This window comes from Tamandua tetradactyla, chromosome 17 (genome assembly GCF_023851605.1).
Source record: "Tamandua tetradactyla isolate mTamTet1 chromosome 17, mTamTet1.pri, whole genome shotgun sequence".
Classification (NCBI taxonomy): domain Eukaryota; kingdom Metazoa; phylum Chordata; class Mammalia; order Pilosa; family Myrmecophagidae; genus Tamandua; species Tamandua tetradactyla.
This window is the reverse complement of record NC_135343.1, coordinates 26,467,590-26,486,605: the sequence shown is the minus strand read 5'-3', so window position 1 is coordinate 26,486,605 and position 19,016 is coordinate 26,467,590. Positions and strand designations below refer to the sequence as shown.

General features: G+C 37.6%; 1 protein-coding gene across 1 annotated transcript in view; it reads right to left on the bottom strand.

Annotated features, from left to right (window-relative positions):
• The window catches only part of ACYP2 (acylphosphatase 2), a 350,111-nt gene that overhangs the window by 129,680 nt on the left and 201,415 nt on the right, over positions 1–19,016 (bottom strand). The gene's annotated exons all lie outside the window — the stretch shown is intronic.

Genomic DNA, 19,016 nt, shown 5'->3' with positions numbered 1-19,016 from the left:
GCTAACTTAACAATCTTACTAAAAAATACAGCTGTACAATTTCAATTTACAATTTCAATTTTGTTGTCACAGAAGGTTATTTATCAAAGAAGGAGGACAGAACATATATTATTTAACAACTTGATTTAAAAGTCAATGTTTATCTAAGTCCAACTCTGTAAGTGAAATCAATGCCCTCCCCACTATGTGGGACATGACATCCAGGGGTGAAAGTCTCCCTGGTGGCATGGGAAAGACTCCTAGTGATGAGTCCAGCCTTGGCACCATGGGCTCAACAATTCCATCCTGACCAAAAGGGGGAAAAGAAGTGTGACCAATAAAGTATCAGCAACAGAGAGAGTTCAAATAGAGTTGAGAGGCTACTCTGGAGGTCACTCTTATGCATGTTTCAGTTAGACATTGCTACCTATCATAACTTGCCAATTCCCAACCAGAACCATTCCTGCCAATTCTAAAGAACACCTAAGACATTATATAAGATTGTACAAAGATTCCGTGCACTGGGGGAGCTTTCCGGAAACCTACAACCTCCAGATGGGTCCCTGGACCAGATAAATCCTGAAATTTGGGAGACCGAGCCTCTCCAGAATAGAAACTAGTTCCATCTCCCTATCCCATATTATTGCCAGTCCCTTTCAACATGAAAAATGTTGGAATGGCCATAGCCCAAATACCCCTAAAGAGTGGGATGGAGGGATCAAAGGTGATGATGGAGTTGTACAGAGAAGGTAGGGTTTAACAAACAAATATGATTGCTGAATCATTAAACTGATATTTCTTTTAGTCTCCAGTATCTTAGAGCAGCTAGAAGTAAAAACCTAAAGTTGTGGGTTTGTAACCCATACCAAACTCTGAATTCTGTTCTACAATTAATTGTTGTGCTGTGCTTTGAAATGCATTGCTTTTTTGTATATATGTTATTTTTCACAAAAAAGAAAAAAAGTCATTGTGATGACAGGAAAATATTTATTCCTTCTAGCCTCCTATATTCTGGAGCAACTAGAAGGAGAAATCTGAGATGATGGTATGGTACCCCATGACAAACTCTGGGATCTGTCCTGTAACTACTTGTTGAAGAGTGCTTTGAGAACTATTGCTATTTTCTTTCTTTGCTTTGTATATATGTTATATTGTAAAATAAGTTTTTTTTTTTTAAAAATCAGTGTTTAAACATATAGTTTTCAGGCTCCATTTGTACTCTTCCTCAGACGCTGCAACTCTTAGGGAAGAACAAGAGTGTAAAAAATTCAGCCATGCTTGTAACATGCATCCTGAGGACAACACCAGAGGCTGGCTTCCCTGATGCCAATTACAGATGTTGGTACCAGGGTGGACTGCATGAGTTCTTTTGCCCCTAGAAAGCTGTGCCTGTGTTCGGCATACACAATGAGGTCAAAGGACTTAAAAGAATGGAGAGCTGGGACTCCGCTGCATTTACAGAAAGTTTGAATTAACTGTTTGGGGTCACTTGCTAACAAATACTTGATTGATAAATGCCTGTACGTGTGCCTGAATTTTGCCTGAAATATGCTTTTGTGCCCACCTGTTAGCAAGGTAGCAAATGTAACTAATCATACTGTCTCAAACCTCTTTGGTAGCTATTATTACCATCTACCAAAAAGAATCTAAGAGTTACACAGGTCTAAACTGGCTTAGGCTGAGTGTGAAACACACTCGGCTAACCAGGCCAAATCCAGAGGATTGCAAAAAGGAGGACATAATTCTTTTCCTTCCCGGATAATCTAGTCATTCAGGACAAATTTACAGGAATATTTCCACAATCTATTTTTAGGTATAAATATATTAATTTCCCCCCATATAAGAAATTCATTCAATTTTATTAATTCATTTGTTGTAATAAGCCTTTAGTTAGGTGCCACCCAATCAATGTTCTTGATCAGGGGTTGGCTAACTGTAGCCCACAGGCCAAATCAGGTGCAATCTGTCTTTGTAATATATATAAAACCACAAGCTAAGAATAGTTTTATATATTTAAGTGGTTAGAAAAAATAAATAGAAGAAGAATATTTCATGATGCATGAAAATTATGCAGATCCAATTTCAGTGTCTGTAAGTAAAGTTTCATTGGGACACAGCTATGCTCATTTGTTTACATATTGTCTGTGGCTGATTTTGTGCTACAACGGCAGAATTAAGTAGCTGCAACAGAGACTGTGTAGTCTACAAAGTCTAAACATCTGCTCTAGAAAAATTTTCTGACCCCTGTTGATGATGATATCAATATGCCATTCAATAAGACAAGATAAATGTCCAAACTCATGGAGCTTAGCTCCTGGAAGGAAACAGAAAATAAATAAATAAATACAAAAATATCCAATGGTGATAAGTAAAATAAAAGCGACGTGACAGGAAGTGACACTAGGCCTACTTAGAGTCAGTGGCCACCAGAGGTCCCTCAGAGGAAGTGAATGTGAGTTGAGATTTGAATGACAAGGAGAGGTTCCAGGCAAAGGCCTTAAGGGGAAACAAGCCTGAGGTGTTTACAGCAAGAAGAGGGTCAGTGGCGCAGCTCTGTACAGCCAGGGGAGGTGAGAGGGGGAATGATAGAAGAACGCACAACTCCTCTTGCCTCCTCAGACTGTCTGGGACAAGTTGACAGCAGCTGAAGAGCCATTAATAAACTTGGGCAATGTAAAAAACAGCCTCAGAAGGGAAGACAGGCTGAGAAATCCCTGGTTGCTCCACTGGAAGAGGTGACAACAATCCTGCAAAATTCCCCTCTTTCCTTCCACCCTTCAGCTCTAAAGTATCTGAGAATAGATGTGAGAAACAAGTCAAAGTAACATACAAACCTTGTCACATGCAAGGCCCAGGAGCTACAAAGTGCACAGTGCTGAGAGGTGACTGCAATTCCACCTGCTCTCTCCACTCCTCATACTGCTGCTCCGCCAGGTGTGCAGCCTAACTTCCCCACCATCAGGGGTTATACACACACGGTTGTGAGACAGCAGTCAGCGTGGCGGATGATTTGGGGAAATGAAGGACATTCAATTCAGGCCATCACTTCATTTGCTTCAAAAGTGTCCACAATAAAAGCATGTGAGCTCAATAAACTTCAGTATCAAAAGCTTTGCTTAAAACATCTGTCTTTTCATGCATCTATGTGATGATATTAAGAATTACTGATTGCATATGTAGAATGGAATGATTTCTAAATGTTGGGTTAATTTCTTTTTTTTCTTTAATTAATAATAAAAAAAAAATCTGTCTTTTACTGAGATGGTATAATCTAGGAATGCCTAGAATGTACAATGATAGTGACTAAATGTACAAATTAAAAAATGTTTTTGCATGAGGAATGTTCTAGTTTGCTAGCTGCCAGAATGCAATATACCAGAAATGGAATGGCTTTTTAAAAGGGGAATTTAATAAGTTGCTAGTTTATAGTTCTAAGGCCGAGAAAATGTCCCAATTAAAACAAGTCTATAGAAATGTCCAATCAAAGGCATCCAGGGAAAGATACCTTGGTTCAAGAAGGCCGATGAAGTTCAGGGTTTCTCTCTCAAGTGAGAAGGCATGTGGCGAACACAGTCAGGGCTTCTCTCTCAGCTGGAAGGGCACATGGTGAATACGGCGTCATCTGCTAGCTTTCTCTCCTGGCTTCCGGTTTCATAAATCTCCCCGGGAGGCATTTTCCTTCTTCATCTCCAGTGGACTCTGTGCTTCGTGGTGCTGCAGCATTCTCTGCTCTCTCTGAATCTCTCATTCTCCACAATGTTTCCTCTTTTATAGGACTTCAGAAACTAATCAAGACCCACCCAAATGGGTGGAGACATGTCGTCCCTTAATCCAGTTTAACAACCACTCTTGACTAAATCACATCATCCAGGGAGATGATCTGATTACAGTTTCAAACATACAGTATTGAATAGAGATTATTCTACCTTTATGAAATGATATTTTGATTAAAACATGGCTTTTCTAGGGGGCATACTTCCTTTCAAACCAGCACAAGGAAGAACAAAGGAATGTCAATATCACAGGATGTTGAAAATAGATGGTAATTCAACTTTAAAACTTTAACTTATATGTGAGACTACAGCAAAAAATGTTTATTTGGTACAAAATTTATATTTTGACTAGCGCATCTCCTAATATAACTTATATGGACAGTTTAATTGAACACCATAAGTATATGGAACCTTGAATAGGGCATGAGATTTTATAGGTTTGTCCAGTTGTGATACCCTGATAAATCCCATAGTGAACTGAACAGTGAATAAAAAAGTATTTGCAAAGTCCCTCTTGGGGGAATGTTGAGAAAGTGAGAAAATTCAACTTACCCGTTTGGAGAATTCCTGATATTCTCACAAGCAGTGGGGACAACCAAATCAATAGGTTGACCCCTCAATCTTGGGATGTGTTCATATGAAACTTATCCCCACAAAGGATAGACTAAGCCTATCTAAAATTAGGTCTAAGAGTCAGCCCCCAGAGAACCTCTATTGTTGCTCAGATGTGGCCTCTCTCTCTCAGCCAACATGGCAAGCAAACTCACTGCCCTTGTCCCACCCCTCTACATGGGACATGACTCCTGGGGTGCAAACCTCCCTGGCAACATGGGACAGAAATCCTAGAATGAGCTGGGACTTAGCATCAAGGGATTGAGAAAATCTTCTCAACCAAAAGGGGGAAGAGAGAAATGAGACAAATAAATTGTCAGTGGTTGAGAGATTTCAAATAGAGTCGAGAGGTTATCCTGGAGGTTATTCTTACACATTATATAGATATCACCTTTTTAGTTTAAGGTGTATTAGGCTAGAGGGAAGTGCCTGAAACTGTAGAGCTGTATTTCAGTAGCCATGTTTCTTGAAAATGATTGTATAATGATACAGCTTTCATAATGTGACTGTGTGATTGTGAAAACCTATGTCTGATGCTCCTTTTATCTATGGTATGGACAGATGAATAAAACATATGGATTAAAAATAATAAATAATAGAGGGAACAAATGTTAAAATTAAAAAGTATATATATTGGGTAGATGGAAATACTAGTGGTCAATGAGAGGAAGGGGTAAGAGGTATGGTATGTATGAGTTTTTTCTTTCTTCTTTTTATTTTTCTGGAGTGATGCAAATGTTCTAAAAAATGACCATGGTGATGAATACACAACTATGTGATGATATTGTGAGTCACTGATTGTACACTATGTATGGAACGTTTGTATGTTAAGAATGTATGTGTTTTTTTTTTTTTATCGTTTTGTGTCTGGTTTATTTCACTCAGCATTATGTCCTCAAGACTCATCTATCTTGTCATGTGCTTCAGGATGTCATTTCGTGTTACTGCTGCATACTATTCCATCATATGTATTTAGCACAGTTTGTTAATCCACTCATGTGTTGATGGATATTTGGATTGTTTCCATCTTCTGGTAATTGTGAATAATGCTGCTACGAACATTGGTGTACAAATGTCTGTTTGTGTCTCTGCTTTCAGCTCTTCTAGGTATATACAAGTAGAGCTATTGCTGGGTCAAAAGGCAACTTGATATTTAGTTTCCTAAGGAACTGCCAAACTCTTCCGTAGCAGCTGTACCATTATATATTCACACCAGCAGCGGATAAGTGTCCCAATTTCTCCACATACTCTCCAACATTTGTAGTTTCCTGTTGGTTTAATAGCAGCCATTCTTATACGTATGAAGTCATATCTCATTGTATTTTGCTCTGCATTTCCCTTATAGCTAATGAAAATGAGCATCTCTTCATGTGCTTTTGAGCCATCTGTATTTGCTCTTCAGAAAAATGTCTATTCATATCTTCAGCCCATTTTATAATTGGGTTGTTCTTTTGTTGTTGAGTTGTATGATTTCTTTATGTATACAGGATATCAACCTTTGTCCAATGTGTGATTTCCAAATATTTTCTCCCATTGAGTTTTCTGCCTCTTCACCTTTTTTTTTTTTTTTTTGGTTTTGAACCACAAGTTTATTATTTTTTTTTTGATCAAAGAATTTTACATTTTATTCAGTAGGCAATGGAGAGAGAAATATCTTGAGTATGAGGGTGATGTGATCAGAGCTATTTTTTAGAAAATAAATTTTGGCCATTTTTAGCACAGAAATTGGAGAGAAAATGGAAGCATGGACACCACATAGGAGGGCATGTATTTGAGTCAGGTAAGGATTATGTTGGCTTGAACTGGAACATTTATTGTAGGGATAGATGTGAGGACTCAGGTACAAAGTACATTTTAGACTAGATTCTGTACATGATAATTGATTTGGTCAAGAATGAAAGAGAAAACCACTATGCATGGGCCAATTATCAAGGGCTCTGATTATAGGCTGATTTGGTTTGGTTATTTGATTCTACATATAGCTCTGTAATCTTAGATAGTTCTGTAATCTTTTTTTTTTTTATTAATTAACGGAAAAAAAGAAATTAACCCAACATTTAGAAATCATACCATTCTACATATGCAATCAGTAATTCTTAACATCATCACATAGAGGCATGATCATCGTTTCTTAGTACATTTGCATCGGTTTAGAAGAACTAGCAACACAACAGAAAAAGATATAGAATGTTAATATAGAGAAAAAAAACAAAAGTAATAATAATAGTAAAAAAAAAAAGAATGTATGTGCTTGTACGTTGTTTTATCAATTAAAAAAATAAACAAAAAACATCTGACTTTTGTGTTATCCCTTTGCAAGCAATTACATATATATATATATATGTAATATATAGGTATATATATATATTTTAATATCTATGGTTGGAGGGAGCATTAATTTTTAAAACCAGTATTTCAATGAGTATAGGCAAAGAACCCAGCATCTTTCATTATTTTTTTAAAAGAAAACAAGTTTCTCAAAAGAGGAGAAAGAAATGTAATTAGAAATGTATCAAAGACCAAAAAGCTGTTTTTAACTCGTTTCCTAAGAAACTAAAAATAGAACTGACAAGTACAACTTCCAAAGAAGCTTAGATCTACTTACTCTATTATTAAATTTTCCAGTTCAAAAGTTTTAGAATCTCTAATTTAAAGGGCGAAAAAAAAAAAAAACTCTAACAAGAAGTAAAATTAAAGACCTCCAGTTAATTTTGTTTGTGATGCTTCTACTAGTGAAAATTGACCTTCATGAAGGAAGAAAATGTAAGGGTTGCTCACAAACAGGCTAATAATGTATTTAGCACAAACAACACGTTGTAAATTACATAAGCATAAATGACACTAAGATAGTCTGTTAAATCTGTGGAAATAATAGCTTTTTGGCAATAAATTTACATAATAGGAAAGATGCAAATACAGTCATCTAGTATTAAGTCTTAGTAGTTAGCATCAGTTAACTAGTTCTTGGATAGCATTCCCTGTATCATTCTATTTCTTCAGTACTGGGAGGAAGTGATTACTGCAGACTGAGTGCATGCATTTCTCTATTTTTAAAGCACTACTGAGTAGTTTCACGAGATTAAAAGGGTCCATATGTTGAGATGAACAGAGCAGACATCAAGTAAGGGCAGCAGGTAACTTTGGGAATATGAGTCCAACCCAGCATGCTGAGCCTCACACACTCCTACCATTTCCCCCATGGATAAGCTGGAGGAAGAGGAGCAATGAATGGTTAACTACGAGACAAACTCTCTGCCTGAAGCTTAGATGTTCTGGCCTGGTCACATGGTATCACCAAGTGTAGCTCAAAGAAGAAGAACATGTAGCCCAGGACTCCAAAGTCTTGCTCATGTCCCAGCATAGGCACCCCAATAAATAAACAAAGGGCATCCCCAGTTGGCAGGCCACTGTGGCTGACCTGGGTGGAGGCCCCACCTGGCTGCCACCAGGAGGAGGTTGTATCAAGCAGTGGACAGTTACTGAGAGGTATGGACGTGTCTTCAGGACACAGAGGTCCTGAACAGGACAACGGGAGGTCCTTCTCCCACCTTTCACGGCATAGCTACCTTTCATTCCATGAGTTCCAGGGCTTCAGATAAAAAGATCAAGAGATCAAGAATATAAAGCATAATTCCCTTCCTTGTGCCTATCTAATTCTAAACTTCCCTTCTCAAATTCCCTATTTTTTATGCAGCCGCATCCAGAATCCCTGCCCTCAAGATTTTCCACAGGTGATCTGAACATTCTTCCAGCCACCTAAGAAATTATGTCTTTTCTATGATCAAAAGTGTTTTAATAAAGGGTGAACAAATTTTGGGTAAAACTTTTCCTATTGCTTAGAATTGACCACAGGTATCACTAAGGATCTCCAGTTTCTAAAAGGAGAAATCAACAAGTGGAGCCAGACTCCTCCTTGAGGGCAGCTTAGGGGGAAGAAGAGTAGCCGCAGCCCATCTCGGGCTTTAAAGGAATATGGGGAGGAGGAGCCGCGGGGCAGCCTCACGAGTGCAGTGTTCACAGGGACTATGCAAGCTTGCTTAGCAGTGAATAGCATGTACGTCGTTCTAAAAATACAAAAACACACTGATTTTTTTTTTAACTAAAAATCACATGTAATGATACTGGGTAAACGAGGGAAGAAAGTGGCAGTAATCTAAGATTTAGATTACTATCATAAGAGAAAGTTAATGGACAACTTCAGAAGTTAATAACTTAGGAGACACAGCTCAAGTGTATTATTTTGAAATTGGGAGGAATATACAAAGAAATAGCTAAAACAATAGTTGAGTGGGAAGGGATGTGTTGGAGAAGTATGGCTGCTATTTTTCTTTTTGATATCTTTGGCAATATTTGATTTTTTAAACATATGCTGGTACTGTTTCATGAAAAATCTGAACTAACACATTAAAAAAAGAAGGCAATAGTTTTCTTTAAAAAGGAATCTGATTATTTTTATGGATCTTTCCCATGTGTTGTTTGGCAAAAATGTCAACAAGAGTAACATGGATAAATCTGTTGGATGGTAGCTAGTCTTAAATCAAATTCCCATAGACTGGGGATTATTTACAGATTATTCTGGAAGGGGAGCCAAATAGAAGTGATATGTACATGTATTTCAGCAGTATCCATAGATTAGAAATAGTGCTGGGGTGGGGGAAGGAGGCGCTTATAGGCATACCATAAGGTCATAGAAACATGAAAAACAGCCAGTCCCAAAAAGATAGAGAAGAATTACACACAGAGAAAAGGAGTCAAGAGCACAGGGGCCATTTGGTGTTGGCACACAGGGCTCTACACGTTAGCTGGCTCTGAGAGATTCACTGATGAAATTATATCGGAGTCATCAAGGAAAGGTTAACCTCTGCTAAGTAGCTTCCATTTTGAAAAAATGCAAGGGATAACTATAAACATACTTTAGAAAGAATACCATTTAAAATGGTTTAAAAAATAAATTATCCTCTAATATTCCTAATTGGCTCTTCAAGCAGCAAACCCAAGTTTTACAAATTCCAACAAGTTCAAAGGAGTGGAAATGGGTCAAAAAGAAAGCTTATCAGTGTTTTCACCTTGATTGCCCATTTTATGTGCTATCTAAAGGAAAGCATGCAATAAAAATTTTAGCTTTGTCGTCCTCAGCTATCCAGAACAATTTATTTCTAATTGTCACAGACATAGCGAAACTATAATGTATTATCTGTAATAATACATTTCTACAGTAGTAGGATACTAATACCTTTTCCATTTTTCCAAGAGACATTTCACATTCATATTCACAATTCTTCTTAATTCAATGATTGCCGCTTTATACAGTTTTAAATAACTCATCATGTAGTAATATTTGACTCTACTATACCAGCCTAAATATTTTTCTATTAATGTATCTAAAATTATATTAATAATGTTTCCCTTGGTAATATTCAATTACTTTTCAAGGTTCCTAATTCACCATTCAAGTTGCTTTTTCTTCCTCTATTGGACATTCTGACATAGCAGACTTGACATGGTAGTTTTTGTCTCGGGAGATACTTTCATAGAGCTAATGGATATATAAACATTTTAACAAAACTGTTTTGAGAAGTCAACATCAAAATACAGAAAAAAATTTTATAACAAATCACAAATTTGAGTGGGGAAATGGGATGGAATAAGGTTTGAGAATGACATGGAGCCAGAGATAAGATGAGGATTTCTGTTTCAAAGAATTTCGTGACAATTTTAAAAGCTGGCTTGCTATTTAGACCTTACCAAAATATTCCAGAGTCAAAGCAATTACATCAGTATAGACTGACAAAAGACCATTTAGCCATCAGCTAGCTCAGATTCTCCTTAAAGATCTCCTATCCAACCCTCTTCCCATTGGATTCTACTTTTTCACAGTCTGAAGTATTTTATTTTATTGATTTATTTTTTTAATTGTAAAAAATACAATTTTATTGAGATATATTCATGCGATTTAATCATCCAAAGTATACAATCATTGGCTCACAGTATCATAAAATAGCTGGGCACTCATCACCACAATCAATTTTAGAGCATTTTCATTACTCTAAAAATAAATAAATAAAAATAAAAAGGACATCCAAACATCCCATAACCCTTATCCCTCCTATTATTTACTTATTGTCGTTATTTTCTTACTCATCTGTGCATACACTGGATAAAGGGAGTAGCAGCCACAAGGCTTTCACAATCATGTGGTCATACCATAAAAGCCCATAAAGTTATACAAACATCATCAAGAATCAAGGCTACTGGATTACATTTCAACATTTTCAGGTATTTCCTTCTAGTTATTCAAATACACTAGAAATTAAAACAGAATGTCTGTATAATGCATAAGAATAGCCTCCAGAATGACCTCTAAATTCTATCTGAAATCTTTTAGCCACTGAAATTTTATTTGGTTTCATTTCCTTTCCCCCTTTGGTAAAGAAGTCTTTCTCAATCCCATGATGCAGGGTGAGGCTCATCCCTGGAAGTCATATTCCACATCACCAGGGAGATTTACACCCCTGGGAGTTATGTCCCAAGTGGGGGGAGGGTAGTGAGTTTACCTGCTATGTTGGCTTAGAGAGAGGGGCCACATCTGAGCAACTAAAGAGGTTATTCTTAGGCATAATTATAAGTAGGCTTTGCTTCTCCTTTTCAGAATAAGTTTTACAAGAGCAAGCCCCAAGATCAAGGACTTGGCTTATTAAATTGGTAATCCCTAATGTCTGTAAAAATATCAGGAATTTCCTCAGTGGGAAAGTTTAATATTTCCAGTTTTTTCCCCAGTTCCACAAGAGGAATTTGCAAGTACTTTTTTAAAAATTTTTTTCAATACCAAAAAAACTCCAAATAAATGCAAACATTCCTATTTTGATCATTCCGTTCTACATATATAAAGTCTGAAGTGTTTTAAATAAAATTATGAACATCATGACATTTCACCCAAATATTTCAGCATACATCTATAAGAAATAGACATTCTCCTACATAACCACGATGCTACTATCACATCTAACAAATGTAACACTAATTTCTTTATGCTTTTTTAATACCCAAGCCATATTAAAATGTCCCCAATTGTCATCAAAGTGTTTTTTACAGTTGGCTTGACCAACTCAGGGTGAAAAAGTGACAAAAATATGGAACGACAGTAACATCTCAAGTCTAGATGATGGGTATATTTGGGACTTCTTTATACTATTTCTTCATCTTTCTGTATATTTGAAAATTTTTATAATATAATTTCAAACAGGTTTGTGTCATTACATCTTTACAGATATGTGGTACATCTATGTAAGAGGAGGGAAATTTCTAGAGCATTCTGCTGGACCATGACCTGTTAAACACTGTCATCAATTATTTGGACATTGATATAGAACAAACATTTAGCAAATTTCGCAGTAGATGAGGTAAGAGGAATAATGAATGTGTTAGATAACAATCAAGATCCAAAAATGTTTTGACCAGCTACACGTAACAGGGACTGGTGAAGAAAGGAGTAGCTATACATTAGATATATTTTTATATTCAGCAAGAGTTAGAAGCTGAAGGTCACAAATATAGAGATGCAGTAATGAGGAAGGGTCTCAAGTATTATCATCTAGCTTCTGGGATGGCTGGATCAAATGGAACTGTCAGAAGCATTAAAAAACAAAACAAGTCTTCAACTATCGTGGTAGATGTGTCTATTTCTCTTTTCAGTGTTTGCCTCATGTATTTACAAAGTCCCCTTGGGGGAATGGGGAGAAAGAGGGAAAATTCACCTTCCCCAAGTGGAGAATTCTTGATATTCTCATGAGCAGGGGGGACAACCAAAGCAATAGGCTAAGCTCCCAATCCTAGTGTTTGTTCATATGAAACTTAACCCCACAAAGAATAGGTTAAGCGTACTTAAAATTAGGCCTAAGAGTCACCCCTAAGAGAACCTCTTTTGTTGCTCAGATGTGGCCTCTCTCTCTCAGCCACCACAGCAAGCAAACTCACTGCCCTCCCCCTCTCTACGTGGGACATGACTCCCAGGAATGTGGACCTTCCTGGCAACGTGGGACAGAAATCCTAGAATGAGCTGGGACTCAGCATCAAGGGATTGAGAAAACCTTGACCAAAAGGGGGAAGAGTGAAATGAAACAAAATAAAGTGTCAGTGGCTGAGAGATTCCAAACAGAGTCGAGAGGTTAACCTGGAGGTTATTCTTATGCATTAAGTAGATATCACCTTGTTAGTTAAGATGTAATGGAGAGGCTGGAGGGAACTGCCTGAAAATGTAGAGCTGTGTTCCAGTAGCCATGTTTCTTGAAGATGAATGTATAGCTTTCGTAATGTGACTGTGTGACTGTGAAAACCTTGTGTCTGATGCTCCTTTTATCTACTCTACAGACGAGTAAAACATACAGAATAAAAATAAATAATAGGGGGAACAAATGTTAAAATAAATTTAGTAGGTTGAAATGCTAGTGATCAATGAAAGGGAAGGGTAAGGGGTACAGTATATATGAATTTTTTGTTTTCTTTCTCTTTTTCTGAATTGTTGCAAATGGTCTAAGAAATGATCATGCTGATTAATATACAACTATGTGATGATATTGTGAATTACCTGATTATATATGTAGAACATAATGATCATATGTTAAGAATGTTTGTGTTTGTTTGTGTTATATTTTTATTAAAAACTAAATTTAAAAATAATTTTAAAAAAATGAAACAGCACCCCCTTCCAAGAGGGTTCACTGCTCCTCCCACCCCCACCCCCACCCTGCTTGCCAGCTGCGGCTGTGCCAGGCTTGCTCAGATGACCATTTACCACAGATATTGAGATGGTAAATGTGAAATAGAAGTGGAATGCGGGGGTACAAAAGCTGAATTGCTGTAGGATCTTGATTACATGTTTCTGCTGTTATGGGAAAATTTCAAGGTGAATGGCAAAGCAGGCTAATCATCTCCTAGTGAGAAGGTGAGTTCTGTTTAGACATCCAATTCAGGTACTTGGTCTAGCTCATGGTCAGAGATTACCTCACTCTGTGTCTGACAGAGCTCACAAGAACAGAAGTGTAGCCATAATGGAGACGGGGACATGATTTGAGCAATTATAAAATGTCACAGCATCAGAATGGAGGCCACCTTTGCACACTGGTGTGGACAAGGAAAGAAGAAAGGTCTGTTTCTGAGAAGAACAAAGTACTTTAATCAGCTCCCAAGACCATTCTGGATCAAACCTTCCATGTCATCCTACTCACTTGTCCTTACACAGTCCTCCTGTTTCCCCAACCATCTCCCCTCAGGTTTGTATTCACAATTCCTAACACTTTGCCTGACATATAGTAGTCACTTCATAAATGTTTAAGCAATGAATGAATGAATGCTTAAGCAGGGGATGCAGGCCAAATACGTTAGCTCACACTATATCAGAGATTGTACATAGCCCTCTGGGTGCTCTCACAACAACACCATGGCAAAGGAGTGAACAGAGCTTGGCTTCCTCAACTGGCCAACCACACAGCATGTTGTCAATAACTGAGGCTGCACCCAGATAAGAACCACAACAATGAGGCACCAGTAGACCAATGGATCAGGCTCTAATTTTGCTGGATGATTTGGGGGGTCTAATCTGGAATGTAAAGCCATGGATTTCTGTGTTTTGGTGTAGGAAGGCATTGCAATGTCTGAAGTAAATTACAAACTAGGTGATTCTCACCTGCTTTACTTGGTGTAGGGGATTAATTATGTACCCCAGGTAAAAACATATTTTTAATCTTAACCCATTTCTGTGGTGAGAACTCATTGCAAATAGGACCTGTCAAAGATGTTATTTTTAGTTAAGGCATGGCCAACTGAATCAGTTTGGGCTTAAATCAACATTACTGGAGTCCTTTATAAGCACAATCAAATTCAGACATAGACACAGAAAACCAGGAGAAACTAGGAGCTTGAAGTCAGCAGAACCCAAAAGAGAGAGAAGACACTACCACATACACACTACCATGTGACAGAAAAGTCAAGGACCAAGGATTACAGGCAGCAGCCCCCAAACACTACAGCTTTAAGGGAGAAAGCATCACCTTGATGACACCTCAATTTTGGACTTCTTCTAGCCTCAAAACTATACGCCAATAAATTCCTAATGTTTAAGCCAACCCATTGTGTAGTATTTGGGAAACTAATACACATGGATCTCAAGGATTTTAGGGAAAACAGTCTTCTGCCAAAATGGCCAGCACTTGTCAACAAGTTACATGCATTTCCTGCCAGAGGATTCCTTCATTCAGAGCCTGAGGAACATGTGCTTTTCCCTGAGAGGAGAGAAAGAAGGGTGATTCCTGAAAGGATTGGCTCAGGATTTTCTCCTGGTACCCAGCCTCTTCTAGTGAGAGACAATAGTGATCAAATCTGACAACTCTGTGAGTCATCTTAACAGTGACTGGGACTGACGATAGCTCATACTAACTTTGAACGCAGTTTCCTTCTGCCTCGTGTACTGGAGGACTTTTATTGCCTCTAAATCCGTGTGTGTGTGTGTGTGTGTGTGTGTGTGTGTGAGACAGAGAGAGAGAGAGAGAGAGAGAGAAAGAGAGAAAATATCTGGCTTGTCAAGTCTCTTCTGGACCTAAAATTTTATGATGGTTGTCCTGAAAGTCCTAACAATAAATCATCAGCCTTGGAATTTGTGTTAGGCAGTATTTAATACATATTCGTGTTTTCAGGAAGTAAGTCAGAGGGCCCTAAAGGAGATACAAAACCAAAACAGGAAAGATATGAGAAATAATATTTAAATTTCAAATCATTAGAAAGGTAATAACATTTAAGCCATTTAGTCTATACAGTGTCTCCGAGATGGTCAGTTGGAAGGTAGGGCTGTCTGCCATGAGGGGATCTTAAAAGGCTAAACATGTACTTCCAAACAAGCCTGGTTTCCATTTATTTGTATTAATTTATCTTAACTTCTCTTCAGTCCATTTATATTTTCAGTTTATACTGATTCTTTGCCAGATCTTTTCCTTACTGTATTTTCTGTATTTTTCTCTCATCTCTACTGCCAAGTATATCCAAAGGTAGTGACCTTCCAACATTACTTCTGTCTCCAGACTTTGTCATTTCATCATTTCAATTCATCCTATACAACATTAATGACACTTCCTAACTCATCATTATGACTGGGTCACACACAATACACACATCAGTTCAAAACCTTCTTCAATGGCTCCTTGAAGGAAATAAAGTCCAAACTCATAAGCTTGGCACTTAAATCCTCACCATATGACTCTGGTTCATGATTGTAATTTCTCCTCCATAAGAAGTCTCAACTCCATATGATCTGAACGACAGCCCACTTTCTGTGCACACACATCATTCACTTCAGGATGGTACATCTTGGCCACTGCTATCTCCCCTTTATGCATTAGCTCCTTCCTTTACTCTTCTCTGAATGTCCGAAAATCCATTTATCCCCCAAAACCCAAGTCAGACTCCATTTTCCCAACCTCCTCAGCCAATAGCCATTCTTTGGTCTTTTGAGGTTCTACCACACTCTTTTACCTTTTGACAGAAGGCTTAATATATTGCTAATTAACTTTTAGGTTCAGGTAGACTGCAATCTTCTCAAGGATAAGGACTTTATCCAATTTAAAAAAATTCCTGAAGTGCCTAACACAATACTTCACATAGAAGTTGCTCAATGTAAGACTACCATTAAGTTTAGCTTTCACAGAAGATAGCGCAGGATGAGAAAAACGGAACTCACTAAACAAAGGGCTGCAAACGGCTCAGACTGGTTTGCAGGCAAGAAAAGGGGAGGGTCTCTGACACAAGCCTAGAATTGGCGCCAAATCTTTATATAGGTAAAAACAAGTTTAAAAAAGTAACAGCCAGGGTCACTAAAATTTTAAAGCATAATCAAAAGCAGGAACTTTTGGCGGGAAATTTGAATTAGACAATCCAGATAGGCTGTAATCATTGGAGTATCCAATCAGTGGAGGAAAAGGGAGGTATCTGCATGCTAGGCTTAAAGTATAAAATCTGTTATATATATTCTATTATTTGGCATGCTAGCCACCACATTTTGGTTAAGCTCCCATTCTTGCAACATTATGAATAAATTCTTTTCTTCTCCACAGTTGGGTGAGCATTTATTCTCTTTCAGGTATGGCTTTCTTTCTAACACTCAATAAATATTAAGCCATCAATGGGTAATTTCAAACATTTATTAAACACTTATTTTTGTCTGAAAACACCACCAAATTTCAGGGTTTGCTCTCTAGCACCAGAATGCAGTGAAGAAGTTAGTTTCTAAATTTAAAAAATAGTGCAATCCTCAAGTGGATTCACTGCTGATTATAATAGAGGGTCTCAGAGATAGATCCTGGCAAACACTACCCTCTTACAGTATTGAATAAGGGTGAGTCACTTTAAACAAGTCAATAGAGTATTACATTCTAGAAATTGTCTCCTTCCACTGCAAGTGAAAGGAAAAACTTTGACTTTTGGCATGCTAAACCAAAAGTATATACTGATAAATCATGGATAAGTCTCATACATGGGCATGGATAGAATCTTACCATGTGCAGTTTGGCTGGTCAATATCCTCATTCCTAAAAATATGATCCATAGATTAGCAAATCATCATCCCCGGAAACCTGGTAGAAATGCAGAGTATCAGGTCCCACCTCAAATCTACCGAGTGAGAACTCTGCTTTTAACAAAATCCCTGGGTGATCTGAAAAGCATAGGACAACCCCAAAAGGGCTTGCTTCCACAAGAAGGAGTTTTTTTTTACAAAGTAGGTGCCAGGGAATATAGGATTTCTGTCTTCTCAAAGTAGTCTATACCAGGAGTTCAGCACAGATTGCTACACCCCACCCCCAGAATTTCTGATTCAGTAGGTCAGGGGTGGAACTCAAGAGTCTACATTTCTAATAAGCTCCTTCGTGATGCTGATGCTGCTGGTCCAGGGACCACAATTTAAAACCACTGGCTAAAAATAACATGCCGCATATTTTGGGAATTTTGCTCCAAGTGTAGTCCCAATAGGGAGAATACTGAGCTAGTAAAGAGAAAAAGAAGTCATAGCAAAACATTTCATTTATGTTAGAGGAAAGTAGCTATTAACACTCCTTTGTATAGAACGGGATAAAAATAGCTAATGGAACTGTATTGGCCACAGGGCTTTTCTCTAGCAACATTATTCATAAAAGAAAATCTATCTTATGGGAATTCTATTTTAACATTGAGATTTATCAGAAACAATAAACATGGAGATCATTTTCCATCCATTAAACACTGTATGATAACAATACAGATTTAGGACGGAGTCCAAATAACTCTTTGAGGCCTGAGATTTGGATTCTTTGGCCCAACAAAGAAGCAAAAATATGAATTTTTATCTAAATTGCTCCAAAGCAAGAATAAAAGGAGAACTAGGAAATACTGAGAACACTTATTATAAATTTTCAATTTTTTTATTTCAAAATAGCTCATTTTTTAGAAAGAAAGACTCTCAAAATTATAAACAAAATGATACATATAAACCAAACAGCTCCATCTAGAGTTTGAAAATACACACACACAAAAAATAAAACCCACCATTTACCCATATTTTATCTAAACTCTGTTTTTCACTGATGTTAAAAATATGTATTTTTAAAAATCTTGACACAAAGCACATTCTAAGATCTGAAGTACTGTTAGCCTAAAGGAGAATTGGAACATAAATGATTTTTATAATGATACCTGTAATCTATTTTTCTTCTAAAAATCTGGCAGGTATATTTGTCACTGTGAATGATTTAGAAGCCATATCCTAAAGCAAATTGTAAAGCGTTGTGATAATGTTTAAAGGAACATGGAGAAGACAGCTTATAAAACTGATTCAAGGGACCCAGTTCTGATGCTAACTTGCTGAATGACCTTGAGCAACTCATCTTCTAGTCCTGAGCTTTTTCATCAACAGGGTTTAGACAAGATCAGTGGTTCTCAGCCCTGCACACAGGAATCACCCGGAAGCAGTAGAAATAATTTGATGCCTGGTTCCCCTCCCAGAAATTCTGATGCAATTACTCTGCTATGGAACCCAACCTAGAAACCTTATAAAAGCTCCCCAGGTGAATCTAATGTACAGAACAGACAGAACCAGAAAATCAGATGCTCTCCAAACTCTCTTCAATCCCTAAGAGTCCCACTGCTCAAATTCAGTGGTTCTCAAGCTTTAGCATGCATCAAAATCACCTATGCATACAGCAGAGTCTCCAGATGAGAATACCCATGCTCAGTGGAAATGCAGCACCAATGGGAAGAAATTAGACAGGACATTCGGTGGGTCCCTGTTGCTAGCTCAGAGACACTTTGGCCCCTGAAGATTGTGGCTCGGTATGTGTGTGTGTGTGTGTGTGCGTGTGCACTCGTGCACCATATTCAGGTAAAGGAATAAAATGCATTGATTCGCTTTTAAAAATCACCTGAAGAGCTTGTTAAACTTGCAGGGCCTCAGAAATTCTGATTCAACGTTTCCAGCAAGTTGCCACGTGGTGCGGTACTTGCTCCCGAGTCATACGTTGAGAATCACTGCTCTAGATGATGATTTTTTAATCACATTTTCCAAGATCTCCACATTATTTACTCTTCTTTATTATTCATTGGGCCCCTACTTCCAATTTTGTTCCTTCCAGTTCTTAT